Source organism: Plecotus auritus (genome assembly GCF_963455305.1).
Source record: "Plecotus auritus genome assembly, chromosome: 1".
NCBI classification, from domain to species: domain Eukaryota; kingdom Metazoa; phylum Chordata; class Mammalia; order Chiroptera; family Vespertilionidae; genus Plecotus; species Plecotus auritus.
The window spans coordinates 117,150,991-117,172,665 of record NC_137770.1 but is presented as its reverse complement, the minus strand read 5'-3'; the positions used below and the strand labels follow the sequence as shown (position 1 = coordinate 117,172,665).

The 21,675-nt window shown below is 41.7% G+C and overlaps 1 protein-coding gene across 1 annotated transcript in view; it reads left to right on the top strand.

The window, feature by feature from the left end:
* The window catches only part of PML (PML nuclear body scaffold), a 90,902-nt gene that overhangs the window by 55,318 nt on the left and 13,909 nt on the right, over positions 1–21,675 (top strand). The gene's annotated exons all lie outside the window — the stretch shown is intronic.

Genomic DNA, 21,675 nt, shown 5'->3' with positions numbered 1-21,675 from the left:
CCTTTTTTTTTAAATTTACCATTATTGTTGAAAGTATTATAGATGTCCCCACCTTTTTCCCCATTGACCCCCTTCACCCCACACATACCTCTCTCAGGCCTTTACCACACTATTGTCTGTGTATCATAACTTCCCTGGTTAATATCTCCGCGCCCGCCTCCTTACCTATGAAATTCATCAGTCTGTTCCATTGTTCTATGTCTCTGAATCTATTTTGTTCATTAGAATCCACATATGAGTGAGATCATGTGATACCTGTTTCTCTGACTGGCTTATTTCTCTTAGCATGATACTCTCCAGGTCCCTTCATGCTGTCTCAAAGGGTAAGAGATCCTTCTTTTTTACAGCTGCATAGTATTCCATAGTGTAAATGTACCACAGCTTCTTTATCCACTCATCTTCCAATGGGCACTTGGGCTATTAACAGATCTTAGCTATTGTAAATCGTGCTGCTATGAACATAGTGGTGCATATATTCTTTCTGATTGGTGTTTCTAGTTTCTTGGGATTTAGTCCTAGAAGTGGGATCACTGGGTCAAATGGGAGCTCCATTTTTAATTTTTTGAGGAAACTCCATACTATTTCCACAATGGCTGCACCAGTGTGCATTCCCACCAGTAGTGCATAAGGGTTCCCTTTTCTCCACATCCTCGCCAGCACTTGTTTGTTGATTGTTGATGATAGCCATTCTGACAGGTGTGAAATGATACCTCATTGTCATTTTAATTTGCATCCCTCAGATGACCAGTGACTCTGAGCATATGTCTCTTGTCCTTCTGTATGTCCACTTTGGAGAAGTGTCTAGGTCCTTTGCCCATTCTTAAATTGGATTGTTTGTCTTCCTTTTGTTAAGTTATATGAGTTCCTTATATATTTTGAAAATTAACCCCTTATCAGATGTATCATTGGCAAATATGTTCTCATGCAGTGGGCTCTCTTTTTATTTTGTTAATAGTTTCTTTTGCTGCACAAAAGCTTTTTATTTTGATGTAGTCCATTTATTTCCGCTCTAGTTTTCTTTGCCTTAGGAGATGTATCAGTAAACATATTGCTATGAGAGGTGTCTGAGATTTCTTTTTTTAAAATATATTTTCAATGACTTCAGAAAGGAAGGGATAGGGAAAGAGAGATAGAACATCAATGATGAGAGATAATCATTGATTGGCTGCCTCCTGCACACTTCCTGGGGATTGAGCCTGCAACCTGGGCATGTGCCCTGACCAGGAATTGAGCTCCTGGTTCATAGGTTAATGCTCAAGCACTGAGCCACACTGGCTGGGCAGATGTCTGTGATATTGCACCCTATGGTTTCTTCTAAGATTTTTATGGTTTCACAACTTAAGGTATCTGTCCAATTTTCCCAATTCCATTTATTGAAGAGACTGTCTTTACTCCATTGTATATTCTTGCCTCCTTTTTCAAATATCAATTGAGCATAATGGCTTGGGTCAATTTCTTGGTTCTCTTTACAATTCCATTGATCTATATGCCTGTTCTTGTGCCAGTACTACCCGTGTTTCCCCGAAAATAAGGCAGTGTCTTATATTAATTTTTCCCCCAAAGACACGCTAGGTCTTATTTTCAGGGGATGTCTTATTTGTCCATGAAGAAGAATACGGTACACATTTATTGTTAAATGAAAATAAAGGAAATTTATTACCTCTATACGGTACGGTAGTACGGTAGTTGTCAACACAAACCAGACAAACTGTGAATCCTACAGTATCAAGAATTTACTCATTTATTCAATGACATCATAACAATCCAATTCCTGAATTTCCTGGTGAATTTCTTGTGACTCCATTTCTTTCAGAATCAGTGGACCAAATCTCTCATGTTTAGCAATAGCACTGTCTTTAAATGAGTACTTCTTGTCAAGGTAGCCTGCTCGCAGTGCATTTGCAATGCAACTGTCAGTGATTTTCTCCCATGAATTCTTCACCCAAGTCACAACTTCTTGCAGTTTAGGTTTCACAAAGTTTCCACGCTGATTTCTCTCCATTCTATTTTCAATGTAGTCATTAATTTCCATGCGCAAATTGTCTTTGAATGGCTTGTTTATTGCAATATCAAGAGTCTGGAGATAGGCCGTCCTTTCTGCAGGAATCATTATCTGATCTATTTTTCTTTCATGAAGAAATGTCTTCATGTCTTTAGCGCGGTGAGTGCTGGCTGCATCCCAGACTAGCAGACCTCTTTGGCTCCCTCGCATAACAAGCGGCAGCATTAAATCGACCCACTTCCTTATAACTGCTTGTGTGGCCCAGGCTTTTTCAGTTTCAAGAATAAAAACGCCCAAAACACGTTCAATCTTTTCCTTCTTGCCCTTAGAAATGATTAAAGGTGGGATTTTAGTGCCATCCAGACGAATTGCCAAAATACAGGAAACACGTGCACTTTCATAAGCAGTGGAGGGAATGTACGCTAAGGAGGCACCCCACTGTTCAATTGTTGTTTGAGATGATTGGCCCATAAACACTGCAGTTTCATCCATAGCAATCATGTTGGAAAGATTGTATTTAGAGAAGTCAGCATCATCAATAAAGGACTTGAATGCAAGTGCTCGCTTAATAACTTGAGTATCTTCCAACCTAAACAATGTTGTAGATCTTCTTAAAGACAGTTCACTTCGCTGAAGGAAATTATCCAGCCAGTGTTGTGATGCTTTGAAGTCTTCGGGGGCTATGTCAAACTGTGGTGCCATTGCAAGGGCAAATTCTTGAATCTGAGCCCTATTCACAACCAAAGCCTTTGCTCTCCTGTCAACAACCCATTCACAGATCAGGTCTTCCAGCTCGGAAAATAATGGTTGCCGACCTGATCCACACTTGCGCTTTTTAGTATTTCCTTGTCCACTTGTTCAATGAGGTTACCATACTCTGCTTGCCATTTTCAGACCAATCGGATACTCAACATCTTCTCTTTGCAGAAAGCAGTAAGATTTTGGCCCCAAGAGTCTTCCACAATTCCTTTCTTATACTCCACGGAGTAGCTTTTTCTTTTTGCGCTCATTTCTAGGGGTAAAATAAAGGAATTGGGGTATCAAGGTGGGGGGAGGGGGATCACTCAAAATTACACAGGGGGGATCAGAGGGGGGAATCAAAATGGCACAGGAGAATCAGAGGGGGATTACCATTTTAGTAACCCCTTTTGATCCTCCTGTGTTGTTTTGATTGTCCCCTCTGATCCTCCTGTGTCATTTTGATTGTTCCTCTGATCCTCCTGTGTCATTTTGATTGTCCCCTCTGATCCTCCTGTGTCATTTTGATTGCCCCCTCTGATCCTCCTGTGTCATTTTAAGTGATCCCCTTCCTCCCACCCCTGTGCCACTGAACACCTTCACCAGACATCCCCCTACCCCTTTATCAGACATTTACCCCCTGGGGCCTGCCTGGGGACTGTCACTGGGCTTTCTGGGGCCTGGATCTGGGCTGGAGCAGGGTCTGCCACTGACTGAGAACCTTCAGTCATCATGAAGGCGGCTGCGAACATCAGGTAGTGTCACCAGAGACAGGCCAGCACTCACCACCTTTGCCGCGTCCCGTCCGCTCTAATCCTCCTGTTCTTCTACATGCATCTGCGAAAGTCTCCTCCTCTCTCCTGCCCCGCGCTCACCGCTCACCGCTCACTCAGCCTCCACACAGCAGTGACGTCAGGACTCCGCGTAACGTCACTGGTTGCTAGACGCCAGTCGGGACGGCCCTAGCGACCAGTTTACGGTAAATTAGTTTTCATTCTGAGACAGAGCCTGGGGGCCTTATTTTCAGGGGATGCCTTATATTTCACTCAGAAGGAAACCTGTAAGTAGGTCTTATTTTCGGAGGATGTCTTATTTTTTGGGAAACACGGTAGGTTGTTTTGAGTACAGTGGTTTTGTAGTATAACTTGATATCTGGTATTGTGATTCCTCCAACTTTGCCTCTTTTTTATCAAGATTGCTGAAGCTATTTGGGATCTTTTTTGGTTCCATATAAATTTTTGGAGTGTTTATTTTAGATCCATGAAATATGCCTTTGGTGTTTTTGTAGGGATAGCATTGAATCTATAGATTGCTTTGAATAGTATGGATGTTTTAATGATGTTTATTCTTCTAATCCATGAACATGGTATAGCCTTCCACTTGTTTATATCTTCCTCTATCTCTTTTGTCAACATCCTGTAGTTTTCCTAGTACAGGTCTTTTACCTCCTTGGTTAAGTTTATACCTAAGCATCTTAAAATTTTTGTTGCAATGGTAAAAGGGATTTTTTTTTTTTTAGTTTCTTTTTTTAAGAGTTAGTTATTGGTGTATAAAAATGCCATCTATTTCTGGGTGTTAATTTAGTATCCTGCTATTTTGCCATATTCATTTATTAAATCCAGTAGTTTTTTGGTGGAGTCTTTAGGGTTTTCTATGTACAGTATCATGTCATCTGCAAATAATGACAGTTTTACTTCTTCCTTTCCAATTTGGATGCCTTTTATTTATTCTTGTCTGATCATTATGGCTAGGACTTCTAGTGCTATGTTGAGTAAGAGTGGTGAAAGCAGACATCCTGTCTTGTTCCTGTTTTTAGGGAAAATGGTTTTAGTTTTTGCCCATTGAGTATGATGTTGGCTATAGGTTTGTCATATATGGCCTTTATTATGCTGAGGTATGATCCCTCTATTGCCACTTTGCTGAGAGTTTTTATCAAAAAAGGGTGTTGGGTTTTGCTGAATACTTTTTCTGTGTCAATTGACATGACGATGTGATTTTTGTCTTCCAATCTGTTATTATGATGTATCACAGTTATTGTTTTGGGAATATTGTACCAGCCTTGCATCCCCAGAATAAATCCCATTTAATCATGGTGTATGATCTTTTTAATGTGTTGCTGGATATGATTTGCTAGAATTTTGTTGAGGATTTTAGCATCTATGTTCATCAGGGATATTAGCCTGTAACTCTCTTTGTAGTGTCTTATTTGGAATTAGGCTAATGCTAGCCTTGTAAAAAGAGCTTGAAAGTCTTCTTTGCTCTTGAATTTTTTTTAAATAAATCTTTATTCAGATTATTACAATTATTTCTCCTTTTTCCCCCCATAGCTCCCCTCCACCCAGTTCCCACCCCACCTTCTGCCCTTACCTCCCCGCCACTGTCCTCATCCATAGGTGTATGATTTTTGTCCAGTCACATCATGAACCCCCCCATACCCCTTTCCCCCTTAGAATTATCAGTCCACTCCCTTTCTATGCCCCTGATTCTATTATATTCACCAGATTATTCTGTTCCTCAGGTTTTTAATTCACTTGATTTTTAGGTTCACTTGTTGATAGATATGTATTTGTTGTTCATAATTATTATCTTTACTTTTTTCTTCTTCCTCTTCTTTAAGAATACCTTTCAGCATTTCATATAATACTGGTTTGGTGGTGATGAACTCCTTTAGCTTTTTCTTATCTGTGAAGCTCTTTATCTGCCCTTCAATTCTGAATGATAGCTTTGCTGGGTAGAGTAATCTTGGTTGTAGGTTCTTGCTATTCATCACATTGAAAATTTCTTGCCACTCCCGTCTGGCCTGCATAGTTTCTGTTGAGAAATCAGCTGACAGTCGTATGGGTGCTCCCTTGTAGGTAATTAACTGTTTTTCTCTTGCTGCTTTTAATATTCTCTCTTTGTCTTTTGCTCTTGGCATTTTAATTATGATGTGTCTTGGTGTGGTCCTCTTTGGATTCCTCTTGTTTGGGGTTCTCTGTGCTTCGTGGACTTGTAAGTCTATTTCTTTTCACCAGGTAGGGGAAGTTTTCTGTCATTATTTCTTCAAATAGGTTTTCAGTATCTTGCTCTCTCTCTTCTTCTGGCACCCCCATAATTCTGATGTTGGTACACTTGAAGTTGTCCCAGAGTCTTCTTACACTATCTTCAACTTTTTGGATTTTTTTTTTGCTTTTTGCTTTTTCGGTTGAGTGTTTTTTGCTTCTTTGTGTTTCAATTCTTTGACTTGATTTTTGTGTTCCTCTTGTCTGTTTTTGGGTCTCTGTATAATATTTTTTATTTCAGTCAGTGTATGTTTAATTTCTAGTTGGTCCTTTTTCATATCTTCGAGGGTCTCGTTATATTTATCGGCCTTTTCTAGGATATTCTTAAAAAGCCTTATAACCGTGGTTTTGAATTCTATATCCAGTCGTTTGTTTTCCTCCATTTCTTTCGTTTGTGATCTGATTCTTTGACGCCGCATTTTCACTGATTCCCTGAGTTGGTAAGGTAGATTTGTGTGCTGGTTTCCAATATGGCCCAGTGGGTCTGCCTCCCCAGTTAACCTGAGGTGGACACTCTTGGTGCACCCCTTTGTGGACTGTGTGTACAGCCTTGTTGTAATTAAGTCTTGATTGTTGTTGGTATCACTGGGAAGAATTGACCTCCAGGCCAGTTGGCTGTAAGGATCAGCTGTGTCTATGCTGGGAGAAGTTCGGTGCTGGAGACAGCCTTATAGGATTAGACTTGCCAAATTGCAATAGCCTCTGTGCTCAGCTTGGATGGGGTGGAGTCTCAGTCTTGGCTTCCTGTCAGCCTTACCCTTGCGCGCACGTGCGCGCCTTCAGACCTCCACCTTCCCTGGCTCCTGAGTCTCTGCCCGAGAGTCCAGACTCCCCCCACAAGAGCGTGGGTCCCCAGGGGCTCGCCTGGAACCGGGGTTCAGTGCAGTCAGAACTGGGGCCCAGTGGAGTCAGGAATCTCCGACTCCTTTCCACTAGGAAAAGCCTGTGGCAACCTCCACAGCCTTTGTGCGCACTGGCGTGCGCTCGCGCGCGCTTTCAGTCCTCCGCCTTCCCCGGCTCCTGAGTCTCCGCCCGAGAGTACAGACTCCCCCCACAAGAGCGTGGGTCTCCAGGGGCTCGCCTAGAACTGGGGTTCACTGCAGTCAGAACTGGGGCTCAGTGCATTCAGGAGCCTCTGACTCCCACTAGGGAAAGCCTGTGGCAACCTCCACAGCCTTTGTGTGCACTGGCGTGCGCGTGTGCGCACTTTCAGTCCTCCGCCTTCCCTGGCTCCCGAGTCTCCGCCCGAGAGTCCAGACTCCCCCCACAAGAGCGTGGGTCCCCAGGGGCTCGCCTGGAACTGGGGTTCAGTGCAGTCAGAACTGGGGTTCAGTGCAGTCGGGGGCTTCCTTCCCCCTTCCGCCAGAGAAAGTCAGCCAGGCTCTCAGCCACCCTTCCTCTCTGCACGCACAAAGACCCTTTGCCGTACCTCCAATTCTCTGTGAGCTTTTCTCTTTCCTTCTAGTTGTAGAATTTTCACTCAGCCAGCTTTCCTGTGGTTCTGGATGGTGTCCGTTCTGTCTTTTAGTTGTAGTTTTGAAATTGTTGTGCGAGGCAGCAGTTTAGGTGCTTACCTATGCCGCCATCTTGGTTTCTCCCCTTGAATTTTTTTTTTAATTGTTTGAGGAGGATAGGTGTTAATTCTTCTTTGAATGTTTGGTAAAACTCCCGTGTGAAGGCATCCAGACCAGGGCTTTTGTTTGCTGGGAGTTTTTTTTATTAATGCTTCAATTTCTTCAGTAGTTATCAGCCTATTTAGGTTTTTTTATTCTTCCTGGTTGATTGTATTTTTCTAGGAATATGTCCGTTTTTGTCCAGGTTGTTAAGTTTGTTGGAATATAGTTGTTCATAATATTTTTTTATGATCCTTTATATTTCTGTGGGGTAAGTTGTTACTTCACCTCTTTCATTTCTCATTTTGTTTATTTGGGTCCTCTCTGTTTTTTCATGAATGGCTAAAGGTTCATCAATCTTGTTTATCTTTTTAAAGAAACAGCTCTTGGTTTTATTGGTCTTTTGTGTTTTCTTTTTAGTCTCTATGTCATTTATTTCTGCTCTGATCTTTATTATGTCCTTCCTTTTACTTACTCTGGGATTTTCTTGTTGTTCTGGTTAAGTTGTAGGATTAGATTGTTTATTTGAGCTTTTTCTCGTTTCTAGAGGTAGGCCTGTAATGCTATGAACTTCCCTCTTAGGACTGCTTTTACTGTATCCCATAGATTTGGCATTGTTGTGTGTTCATTTTCCTTTGTTTCCAGGACATTTTTATTTATTCCTTGATCTCTTTGGTAACCCATTCATTGTTTAATAACATGCTATTTAGCCTCCATGTGTTTAAATGTTTTTGACTGTTTTTATTGTAGTTGATTTCTAATTTCATTCCACTGTGATCTGAGAAGATGCTTGATATGATTTCAATCTTCTTGAACTTGTAGAGAGTTAGTTCGTATCCTAATATGTGATCTAACTTTGAAAATGTCCCATGTGGAATTGAGAAGAATGTATATCTGTAGCTGTCAACTAATTACATCTAATCTATTTTGTTGTTTAAGGTCACTGTTTCCTTGCTGATTTTTTGTCTAGAAAATCTCTCCAGTGATGACAGTGGGCTGTGAAAGTCCCTTAATGTGATTGTATTACTGTCGATTTCTCCCTTAAAATCCTCCAGAAGTTTTATTATTATTATTATTATCATTATTATTATTATTATTATATATTTGGATGCTCCTGTATTGGGTACATATATGTTTACCAGGATTATATCCTTTGGTTGTATCAATCCCTTTAGTATTATGAAGTGACCTCCATTGTCTCCTGTTATGGCCTTCACTTTTAAGTCTATTTTGTCAGTTATGAGTATTGCCACCCCAACTTTTTTTTTTTTCATTTCCATTTGCCTAGAAAATTTTTTGCAGTACTTTCACTATTATTCTGTGTGAGTGATAGTGAAAGTTCTGAGGTGTGTCTCTTGTAGACAGCATATATATGGATCATGTTTTCTTATTAATTCAGCTACCCTATATCTTTAGATTGGCGCATTTAAGCCATTTACATTTAAGGTTATTATTGATAGGTACTTACTTGTTGCCATTCTTTTTTTTTATGCCTGTGTTCTTCTCTTTCTTTCTATTTCTTCTTCTTACAACAGTCCTTTTAGCATTTCTTGAAGTGCTGGGTTTTTTGTTGCATGTGGGTTTTTTGTTGTGTGTGGGTTTTTTGTTGTTGTTGTTATTTTTGGTGGGTTTTTTTTTTTTTTTTTTTTTTTTTTTTTTTGTCTGTGAAGCTTTTTATTTCAATTTTGAATGATAGCCTTGCTGGATAGAGTATTCTTGGGTTCAGTCCCTTGGTTTTCATTACTTTGTATACTTCATGCCACTCCCTTCTGGCCTGAAGTGTTTCTATTGAGAAATCAGCTGACAGTCTAATGGGAACTCCCTTGTAGGTAACTTTCTGTCTCTCTCTTGCAGCCTTTCAGATTCTTTCTTTATCTTTAATGTTTGACAATTTAATTATTATGTGCCTAGGTGTGGGTCTTGGATTCATCTTAATTGGGACTCTCTGTGTTTCTGGAACTTGAGTGCCTTTTCCTTCACCAGGTTAGGGAAATTTTCTGCCATTATTTCTTCAAACAAGTTCTCTATTTCTTTCTCATATTCTTCTCCTTCTGCTGCCTGTATGATATGAATGTTATTATATTTCATGTTGTCCCAAAGCTCCTTTAGACTCTCCTCCTGCTATTTAATTTTTTTTTTTTTTTTACATTTGCTGCTCTTAATGGAAGTTTTTTCTATCTTGTCTTCTAATTTGCTGATTCAGTCCTCAGCTTCTTCTAGTCTACTGTTGAATCCTTTCAGGGTGTTCTTTATTTCAGCTATGTCAGTTCTCATTTCCAATTGATTCTTATTTGTTTTTTCAACTCTCTTTTCATATTGGTGTAGTTCTCATTATATTAGTCCCTTAGATTGCTCATTAAATTGCTTGTAGTTTTCACTGAGTTGTTTGACCACCTTTATTACCATTATTTTGAATTATTTATCTGACAAATTGCTTGCCTCCATTTCATTTATTTCCTTTTCTAGCAATTCATCCTTTTTCATTTGGGGGTTGTTTTTTAGTCTCCCCATTTTTGCTGTCCCTTTGTATTTGTTTTTATGTATTAGATCAAACTGCTATGCCTCCCAGACTTTGTAGGTTGGTCTTATGAAGTAGGTGTTTTGTGGGACCTAGTGGTGCAGTCTCTTAGATCTGAGCTGGGTGCTCTAGGAAAGCCCCTTGCTTGAGTTATTTGTGTCCTCCTGTTGTAGTTGGGTCTTTAATGTTATTGTACTGTTCATGTATGGAATCTCCTCTCAGGCTGGTGGACTATGTGGCTCACCCTGGAACTGATCACATCATGCAAGCTGTTGTGGAGGTGCTGACTAAACAGAACAAAATACAATAGCAAAACACAAAACAAAAGAAACAAAACAAAAATATGCACAAGATCCCTACAGCACCAACAAAAGCAACCACCAGAGAAGAGAGAATTAGAAAAGAAAAAGGAGAGCAGGAATGACTGAAGAAAAGAAAGAAAGAAAAAATATGAGAAAACAAAGCAAACAAAAAAACACAAAAAGGGGGGAGGGGAGAAAAAGGAATAAGTAGTTGCAGAGCTGAAATAACATAAGAATACTGGGTTAGGGGAATAGGGGAAAGAAAACAGTTTAAAGTAAAGGAGGAAGAAAAGAAAAGGAAACTAGAGGAGAAAGCAAATAAACCCAACATAAGAAAAGAAAAAAAAAGATCAGAAACCAGGTGAAAAAGAAAAGAAAGAAAACATTTTGAGTAGGAAAAGGGAAGAGGGAAGTTTCATATATAAACAGAACAATAGAGTCTAGAATAATAACAAGTCAATAAAGAAGATCGGTAAAGAAGATAAATTTTTTAAAAAGTAAAAAAGAGAAAAGGGGGAGAAAAAGAAAAAAAGAAGAAAGTGAAGTGGTGTTCCTTTCAGCAGAGTTTAGTGCCCCATGGAAGCTCCCTTTGCATCCTGCTCTTCTGATGACTGGCTGACTGCTCTGTCTGCCAATTCTGGGCTTCCGGTGAGGTGCATGGGTATTAACCACTGTGAGAAACTGTCATCATTTGGCTTTCAGCAACCTGCTTGAAGCTTCAAGCGATCTTTAGTTTGTGTCTGTCTTCATAGGACTTGGCTGCACACAGGAGAGGCCAAGCTGCCCTCTAAAGCAGCTTTGTTAGCAGCATCGGGCCCAGGGCTGGATCAGCAAACTTCCCCAGGTTCTCTGGGATCCACCTCTGCCCACCTTTGCCTGCTAGCCAGCTGTCAATCTTAATCACTCAAAAGTCTGTTTCTGAAAGGTCTTCAGGTGGAATTGGGAGTCTAGACGTCTGGGTCTCCTGTGATGGGGAGGCATTGTTCAGATTTCAGGGAATGTAGTGTGTGTGTGTCCCTGTCCCAGAGCTACTCCTCTGCAAGTGGCCCAAAATATTAGTTTGCCCTGGGCTGGGTGGAGATCCTCATAGGCAGTCCAGTGGGATCAGCTGGAAACCTGGAGTTTCTATCAGCTCTCCTGTGTGGGAAAAGTACCAGTCAGGATTCTGGAATAGTGGGGTGTACAGCCCCTTCCTCAATCCAATCACAGGTGCTCCATGAGACTATTCAACCCATAGGCTTGGCCTCTGCTTTTGTTTCCTCTGAAAAGGTAAAAATACAGGGTGTGGCAGACAGGGCTCCTGAGGGTGGGGCAGGCTGTAGCATGTAGGGAGGGTTTTTTCTTTTCCTGCCCTGCTGGCTACTGGGAGCAGCTAGTTCCTTTCAGGAAAAATGACCGTTTAGGTTTGGGGGTATATGACCACATGCAGGATTTCTGGCTGCTGCTTTTCCACATCTCCCTGCAATACTTCCCACCCCAGACTCTCCTTAGGCACTTCAAGTCCATACTGCCCTCCCTGCATCAAAGCCTCGGGTGAGTAGCTGCAAATGAAAACCCCTGTGCTCTGGGGTTTTTTTTAAAAAAAAAATGAAAACGAAACAGGCTTTCTCTCCCACCAGCTTCAGTCTGCCAGCTCCGGACTGTGGCGGCCAGCAGCTCTGCTGCCTTTCACACTGGATGTTTCATTGGCTGCCGGTCTCGGCTCTGGTGTTCCAGGCTGTGGTTCTGAGCCTGGGTTCTGGGCCTCTACCTTCTGAAGGAACAGACCCTCCTATAGCCAAGAGCTCCCTCCTCACTCTCAGTCTGCCACCCTGGAAGTGGCTCAGCTCCTCTTTCGACCTCATCCTTCCTTTCAGTCTCCAAGTGTTTTCTGTCCTTCCTTGATATAAGTCTCCTCCTCAGTTGAACCTCAGCTGGTAATTCCGGGTATATGTTCCCCGCTTTAGTTTTATTTTCAGTGTTAACATAAAAACCATTGAAACCTATAAAGAACTTTTGTAAGTTTATTTGAGCCAAACTGTCGACATATGCTGGGAAGCAGAACCTCAACGAACTGAGATAATGCTCCAGTGATTGGCGGGTTACATTTGTATTTATACATTGCAATCAAAGGAAAGGGACACAGGTGGGTTACATGAAATCCATTGGTGATAGACTAGAGAGGCGGGAGAAAGCAAAACCGGGGGCAGGGGGTGGGGAAGAGGGACCCCTGGGATTGGATAAAAAGTAAAATGATGAACACATACTTAGGTGGGTGCAGGAAAAATTAACATGATAATGAAGGAATTTGTGGTATTTGTCCTGGTGCCCAGCACATTCGGTTGTACCCCAAGGGGTCCGGAAAAAGGGAAGTTACAAGTTACCTAGACATTTCAAAGGGTATGTTATTATAGATACAAAAAGACAGATAGGCTCAGTTAAGATAAATGTTGACCTTGTCAGTGAAGATACCGGCATAGGAGGTGACTACCCACCATAACTACTTTTAGTTAAAGTTTAATTTCAGACCATCCTTTGTGGTTACTTTAGTTCTCTGAGTCTGCAAGACTGCTATGCAGGCCTTCCCTGAGCCTGTCAGGTTAGCACGTGGCCCCTTTCATCCACACATCCCCCTTTTGGTCATAAATCAATCCAAAGGATGCATTGATGACCAACCTTTTGGTTGGATAATGGAGTCCGATGGTGCTAGGAAGGCTCATTCCTAGGATGTCTCAGTGTCAGCATGTCTTGCTGAACAGGTGGACCACTGGGGATGGGGCAAGACCATAACCTTAGATGGCATTTAAGGTCAAATTACTATTATTCAAAAAGGGCAGGTAAATGGGAGGCAGTCAGATCCTATATGTCCTTGTTAAAAAGTATTCTGGATCATTTCTAATTTTTAAGCCACCATGATCCGAGTCTTTTTGCTGTTTGTCAAGTTTCGTTTTTCTGCATCTAGTATAACATTTACATACCAGGAACAAAAGTAACAATAACAAACCAGTAACACTGATTACGAACAGAAAATGTCTATTATTAGATAAGGAACGATCTGAGGGAAAACAAGTATCTGCTATTATCCAGAAGTTCCAATTTTTCTTCTGGGCAGTTAATTTTATCCATTCCTATATTTAGACAATATTCATCTAAAATACTCATCTAGATTAGATCTATATATTATTTTACCAGGGGAATTCTTAAGGAAGTGTTCTTGGAGAGGTTTGTCCAAGGTAGGTCCTTTATAATAGGTATAACCTAAAAATGTACCAAAGCTTATATTGATAGTGGCAAAAAAAAAACAACAAAAAAAAAACCCCAAAAACATTAACTTCATTGTCATAGGTGATAATCAGAATATCACCGTCTAGTAGAATATCATTGTCATAGGTGGGAAATTTTTCATGTCTAAAAGGGAAGGGGTCTAGAGAGACAGATATTGCTCTGTTCCACTAGGAAACCATAAGGAGCACAATGGCAGTATAAAAATTATTTTTATATACATTCAATCAATAACAATTAGGCGATATAAGAACAAGGTTTGAGCAGCATCAATTTGTGAGCATACAGGCCTTGTTGATGTCTTGGGATGGCTGTCTGCCTCCTCCACAGTGGGCAGCTTCTCATCCTTGAGATAAAGGCCAGTGTCAGAGACAGGGGCAAATGTCCATTCGTGGTCCATATCAGGTAAGGCAAATGTCCTTAACCTGATAAGGTAAGGTCCCTTTAACACTGTTGGAGAGAGTCTTTCATTAATGTATTTTCCAATAGACAAAAATCTCCGGGTTGTCGTAGTCTTTGAATTTTTGTCTCCTGGGAGTACGGTGAAATGAATTTTACTGATTTGTTAGTTCCTACAATGCAGAATGTCTGCTTTTTACTTTTCCTTATATTTGGGAAGCAAAACATTTGAAAGTCAACAATATTTTAAAGAGTCATAAGAATAATTATTCTCAACTCATTTAGTCCCATAGTTATTTTTGTTTATCCTGATTATTTGCCAGTAGTTTTTTTGAATTCAATTATTCCTTTAAGTTCTATAAATCTTCATCCAGTTCAAAGATATGGCCTGCTTAGAAGCCTGCAAGTTAGAGTAAGTCAGAGTCCTTTTCATGAATTTTTCTAAAGATATAATATACCCACAAATGCATCAGAGTAAAGCAACAGCTGTCCATGAATGACAAAATTTAGGAGTGGCATGGTTATAGGTTTGATAAAACTTTGCTTTTCTATAAAATATAACATTCCAAGACAACAATTTCTTGGTAAATAATAATTCCTGTAAAATGACATAGAGAATAGTATAAAATTTGTACTTTTAGATTCAATTATAATTTCAGCATATAAAGAATAAATAATAGGTAAGATTTTAAAATGAGGCACATGGCTTATTGCAAGCAGTGTATTGAGCATTAAAAATAATTTATAAATTCTAATATGTGAAATGCAAATATCCCGAGTATCACTGGCAGTTGCCCCCACAGGGAATCATGACTCTTGGCTTGCCTGGTGTCCATGACTGGACCACATGCTACCTCCCTGAAAGTTTCCTGTTTGAACTTGTCTCTGAATCTTTCTGAAGCAGACTGAAATTTCTATAACATTAATTTCAACAAAATATATGTATATAAATAGAACATAGTTATTAATTTTTTAAAAAAAATATATTTTATTGATATTCTACAGAGAGGAAGGGAGAGGGACAGAGAGCCAGAAACATCGATGAGAGAGAAACATCGATCAGCTGCCCCCTGCACACTCCCCACCGGGGATGTGCCCGCAACCAATGTACATGCCCCTGACCGGAATCGAACGCGGGACCCTTCAGTCCGCAGGCCGACGCTCTATCCACTGAGCCAAACCGGTTCCGGCGGTTATTAATTTTTATTTGACAAAGCTTCCCATGTAATGTCAAGTATATTAAATTGGCCTAATTTAGTTCAAAAATATTTCTTTTAAGAAGAGAGAATAAATCCTTGAGTCATTTAGGGCCCCTGTAATATCCCAAAGCTATCTCTCAGTTAAAGTCATGAAATTTAACTTGGAAAGACTGTCAAATATATACAACCCAAAGATTATATGACACACTCTTTTTTTTTAAATATATTTTATTGATATTTCACAAAGAGGAAGGGAGAGGGATAGAGAGCTAGAAACATCGATGAGAGAGAAACATCGATCAGCTGCCTCCTGCACACCTCCCACTGGGGATGTGCCCGCAACCAAGGTACATGCCCTTGACCGGAATCAAACCTGGGACCTTTCAGTCCGCAGGCCGACGCTCTATCCACTGAGCCAAACCGGTTTCGGCTATATCACACACTCTTTGTAATTATTCTACAGACATCAATTAAGCTTAAACCAGTTTTAATATTAAAAATTTGGTTTGGACTATAGAATTAATTCCCCCCTTTTTCCCTCAGGCCAATAAAATATTATATCCTAGGCTGAAATTTTACCACACGTAGTACACAGACACACATAAACATAAAGACTATAATTTTCTTTTCTTAAATATATCTTTATTGATTTCAGAGAGGAAGGGAGAGTGAAAGAGAGATAGAAATTGTAGAGAGCACCTGGGAAGGCACATGGGCATTTCTTTAGCTGAATCCAATGGCGTTGGCAGAGCCACATCCTGGAAACACTCTTTGCCAGAGGCAGGAGTGTTGTCAGCTTGACTTTCAGCCCAGGTGCCAGGGGGTGGGTTTTATTTAAATCAAGCCAAGCACCAGGAATGAATACAACTCGGGCCCACCCAAGAATGCACATAATCTCCTTTGTCTTGGCTTTTAGTAAACTTTCTGATTTTTGCTGTATAAAATAAACACGCTGTATTGGCTCTGGGTCCCTGTTTCTCCATCAGAGGACAGTGGTCCCACCTGGCCCCAGCTTTTTCCTTCCATCTCTATGTCTGTCTCTTTCTTTCATTTTCTCAATCCCCAGCCGCCCCTACTCAGGAACCGAATTGCTCTCTAGCCTCGCTGGATGTGGAGAAGAGAGAAATATTCACAAGAAACATCAATGATGAGAGAGAATCATTGATTGGCTGCCTCCTGCACATCCCCCACTGGGGAAAAAGCCCACAACCCAGGCATGTGCCCTTGGCTGGAATTGAACCTGGGGCCCTTCAGTCCTCAGGCTGACTCTCTAGCCACTGAGCCAAACCAACTAGGACTATAATATATTTTGAACTACTAATTTTTCCAGAGAAAATGCAAGAATTATTTTCCTCAAAAATTAATTTCCATACTTCATGCATTCTATTATCACAACCATATAATTTCTCCCAACTTAGTTTGAACTTTTAACTCTTAGAAGCCTCACATTTTTATGAGGCAAGTTAAATACTTAGCATTTCTCAAATTAGTAATACTTTCACATTTTTAAGGATATATTTCAAACAAAATACAAGACTTATTTAATTAATAGATTTAAATCTATCCTCTAGATATTTCATACGAGGCAAACTCAGATTAATATTTCAGTATTCTGTTATTTCAAAATACCTAGGTTTTTAATAATTTTTATTATTTAATTCAGCAAACTTCAAAGTTTTAAGTTACCAAAGACTTTGAAAAACTATATTTAGGCATATGTAATTTAGACACTGGAAAAAAATATTTTTTTACCATATACTCTTCATTTTAGTTATATCTATATTTGCCTTAACAACTTTGAGATTTTAAAGCCAATTATTACCTAAAGCATTTTCTTGACCAATTTTGTAACAGGGATAACTCGGCAACCTTCAGTGGCTTTAATGTGAAAGTACTATTTTTATTTTCCTTTATAAAACAGGAGTGCCCCCCTCCCACTTCACTGCAAGAGGGTACTTCTACAGATCTGTTCCTCCCAGTGTTATAGGGGGGAAAAATAGAATATTGGGGACTAGTTATTGTAATGGGAAATACTAATTATGCTGTTAACCATGATTGCCCTTTTTGTTCAAAGAAAGGATGTACTAACCTGGCTGGGAGTCATATGCCCCTGGGATCTTGGAGTCAACCTTGGAATGCGGTCCATTCTTATTCAAGAACTACATTATCATGAGAGCATTAACCTTGTTGCCCAACTCAATCTGTATAGTTTACTTCCCCATGCCTGTAATCCCTACTTTCCCCTATAATCTTTGTCCCCATATTCATAAACAAGGGAAGAGCAAACCAAAATCCCTAAAAGATAGAAGACCAAAATTATATTGCAGACAGACAGAAATCTCATTAGCTGTTTCTGGTGGCTGAACCCTGAGAGAGCAAGAAGAGCCCCCAAGATTAAGAATTCTTGGCAGCTGCTGGGAGGTTCCTGCAATCTCTCTCACGATTTCAACCCCACCACACATAACTAGGCTTCCCCAAAGCAGGACTTGCCTCTTCTTTAAACAAGTTAAACAACAACAAAGAGTCACAAAACATCCACACTTTTATACAGGTGCACAGAACACACTAAAGGTTTACACCATTAAAAATTACCAAAGCAATGTGTTTTGTCCCTGGTTCGGGAACTGCCCCTCTCTAGAATTTCAGTATACTCCCAATGGACTATTCAAAAAAATGGGCTGGGGTCTTTTCTAGTTGCCTCTACCTCCCTTTGTCTGGGGGAATTTTCCTAGGACATGTGCCATTGGCCACATGTCTCCCCACCCCCACATTCTGTTTGCTCTGGGGAAATTCAGTAATGGTCTAGCCACCTACTGTTTCTTTTCTATGGAGATAAATCAGAGGCATGCTTCCTATGGGGGAGAACGGGATGTAGACATTTATTAACTTCAGAATAGTTCTGAGACAGTCTCTAAAATTTTTTATTAATTTCCATCTTATTGGGATAATTTTTTCTATGCTTTTCCTTAGAAGCTTCTAATTTCCAAATCAAAATACGCTTCCCATATAATCTTCAGTTTCATTTCAGAGCTGGCATTTTCTAATTTCTGCATGCAAAATGTAAATGTAGGTACCCCAAGCAACTGCATTTTGGCCATTTCTAAGTTGATATTTTCTAGTTAAAACTTCCCATTTCTGTAAAGTACTTGCAAGTAAAGGCTTCCGATCAGGAGTATTAAATGAGGGCTGGGGTTTTGGGAGCTTCTAGCCTTGGAGGCACAGTTTCCTGTGTTTTTGGTTTTTTTTTTAATTTTGGATATCTGTAGTCTGAGCAAACTTTCTAGACATGTTATGTAGTGGGTCAAATGTGGCCTTAGTTTCTCTCCAAGCTGTCTAAAACCACAGGAAAGGTTCGGGGCCCTAGTTGAGCCATTTAATTAATTACAGTTGCATTGGGACTTCCCTATGGGGCTCCTGGATTTCTGACACCTCCACAAAGATTCTTAGTCACCTAAGAACATAACAGAATCAGACTGGAGGGAGGATGTGCCCCTTCGTCTTCAGAGCTGAATGAGTTCAGCTCATTTATACAGTGAAGGTTATTTTTGCTCAGACTCTCAGCAATTCCAACTGAAAAGCCAAAATCAAAACCAACCACCCATTTTTTTTCCTCCACTCCCACCTTAGCCTGGGTTCTGTCAACCCTGGTTCCACCTCGAGGATTTTAAAACACAGCTCAAATAAAGTCAGACCCTCTACCAAAGCAAAGGAAGGTCCTGGATCCAAGAGACAACTCACCCAAGTTCACCCAATGGGCGGAGAACCGGCGGGCTCAATGGGCCCTTTGCTGGATCCTAGCACCGAGTCCAAGTCCAAGTGATGGTCCTGGGTGAGCTTCTTTGGAATCCTGCTGACAACGCCAAGTAATGTTAACGTAAAAAAACATTGAAACCTGTAAAGAATTTTTGTGAGTTTATTTGAGCCAAACTGTTGACATATGCCAGGAAGCAGAACCTCAATGAATTGAGATAATGCTCCAAAGATTGGCGGGTTACATTTATATTTATACATTGCAATCAAAGGAAAGGGAAGTAGGTGGGTTACATGAAATCCATTGGTGACAGACTAGAGATGCGAGAGAAAGCAAAGCAGGGAAACCCCTGAGATAGGATTAAAAAGTAAAATGAGCCCTGGCTGGTTTGGCTCAGTGGATAGAACATTGGCCTGGGGACAGGGGGTCCCAGGTTCGATTCCAGTCAGGGGCACATGCCCGGGTTATGGGCTCAATCCCCGGGGGTGGGGGGTGTGCAGGAGGCAGCCAATCAATGATTCTCTCTCATCATTGATGTTTCTCTCTCTCCCTCTCCCTCTCTGAAATCAATAAAAATACTTTTTTTAAAAAAAAAAAAAAGTAAAATGATGGACACATACTTAGGTGGATGCAGGAACAATTAACATGATAATGAAGGAATTTGTGGTATCTGTCCTGGTGCCTAGCACATTAGGTTGTGCCCCAAAGGGTCCGGGACAAGGGAAGTTACAAGTTACCTAGACATTTTAAAGGGTATCCTAATATATAAAGAGCCAGGGTCCATCACAAACTAAATGACCGAATGGACAACCAAACAGGAGGCGACCAGGCCAGCGGGGGGGGGGGGGGGGGCAGTGAGGGACAACCAAATGACTGGGCCCCGGCCAGGGTGTGGCGGTAGAAGGGAGCTCTGGGCCCCAGCTGGGGCGCGAAGGAACTCTAGGTCTCCTGAGATTGTGGGGCATGGCCGGCCTTCAAACCCGAGGCCCAGAGCTCCCTGTGGCCGCTGCCCCCAGCTGGGGCTCAGAGCTCCCTCCAGAGACCCCTGTAGCTGCCTAGGTGGGTGCGCAGTGGGAGGCGGGAGGCAGGAGATGGGAGGAGGGAGGCGGGGCCTCAGTCTGGGTCCCGTCTCCTGCCCCGCAGCAGGAGTCAGTCTGGGGAAACTTTCTCAGACTTGCTTGGTGCTGGGACTGGATGCATCCGAGTTCAAGGCAGGCTCCACGGAGGTTCCTGGTGGCCGAGGATGCAGAGCCGGAGTGCGGGCGTGTGGGTGTGTGCATGAGCATGGACCCAAGCAACACACACACACACTCACACACCCACACCCACACAGGGCCCTTGGCCATGCCACCCGCGCCTCCCTGGACTTCACTCTCCAGCCCGGATCCTCCTGGTCCCATGCCCGGTGGCCTGTCCCTGCCTAAGGTTTCTCAGTAACACAGCATTCAGGATTCGGGAGTCAGGACTAGGTCTCACGGCCGCCCGCCCAGGTGGGCGTGGGGGGGGGGGCGGGGGCCTCTTATAGCTCAGGGTTGGTGGGGAAGCAGCCAGAGGGGACACAGCCCGCCCCACCCCATGGCCCACCCAGGACTGGCCCTGCCCCGTGTGCCCCACCCCAGCCCCGGAGCACAGGGGGCATAGGGGCGTGCCCCTCCCCCAGCTGGGAGTGTCCCCGCTGTGCTTCCATCTCCTTGGGAAACTGCTTTTCCAGCTCTGTCCCCATGGGAGAGCCATAGGGGCACCGGATCTCTTTCCTTCCTTCCTTCCTTCCTTCCTTCCTTCCTTCCTTCCTTCCTTCCTTCCTTCCTTCCTTCCTTCAAAAGTGCCCTGTAAAGCGTGCAGACAGCTATACCAGGAAGGGGTGGCTCAAGTTCAACAAGAGTTTGTGATTTGCTGAAGGCACGTTGAACAGTTTTCTCTTACCCCGTTTGTGGGAGTGTAATCTGATTTAAAACCAATGGACTAAACAAACAGAAGCACTTTCTAGAAAGTCAATTTGGAAATGTGGACCACAATTCAAGTGAATGAGCTTTGGGCCAGGAGTTCCATGTCTGTGAATGTGTCCTAAGTAAACAGTCCAATAAGCAGTTATGTTTACTGTAGTTGTTGATGCCAGGGGAAACCGGAAACAGCCTGCCCCACCATAAAGGGTTAGTGAAGTGAACCACAGTGATGTCAAACAGTCAGGGATAACACTGTAGCCATTAAAAATCAGGTCTGTACATCCAGTTCGTTGACATGAAAAGAAGGCCATAGCCAAATATTGAGTGGAGGGCAGGGGAAGCTCAGAAGAGGGCATGTATATTTATATGTATGTGTATTTTACATGAAAGGGAAATAATAGTTTTAAAAACAGTGATTCTTCCTGAGCTCGGCAATTGTGAGTGTTAGCATACTGTGTTTCAGGTGTGACAGGTGTCCCTTGGTGTCCCGTACACACAGACGTCCTTGCCTGTGGGATAGCCTGAACCTGTGCTGCACCTGCCCCTCTGCTGTGGCAACGGCCCAATCAGACATTCCCTTTTATAGGGCTGGTTTCCTTTTCTCCTTTGCCCAAACCACGCCTTTCCAACAAAAGAATATTCACCAAGCAATCCTAACAACAAGTTTTGTTGCCGACTGCAACTTATGCCCTTTTACACAAATGTTGTTGCTTTCAAGCCTACCAGGTTGTATTTCAAAACTTTTATTTTTCTGCAACTTGACCATTTTTTATTCCCTTAAAATATTCTGGAGTATTTTAAATACATATAGAAGAGTAGAGAATAATATGACAAATACTTATCTATACTAATAAAAAGGTAATATGCTAATTAGATTGGAGATCCTTCTGGAAAAAGCCACGGTGGTG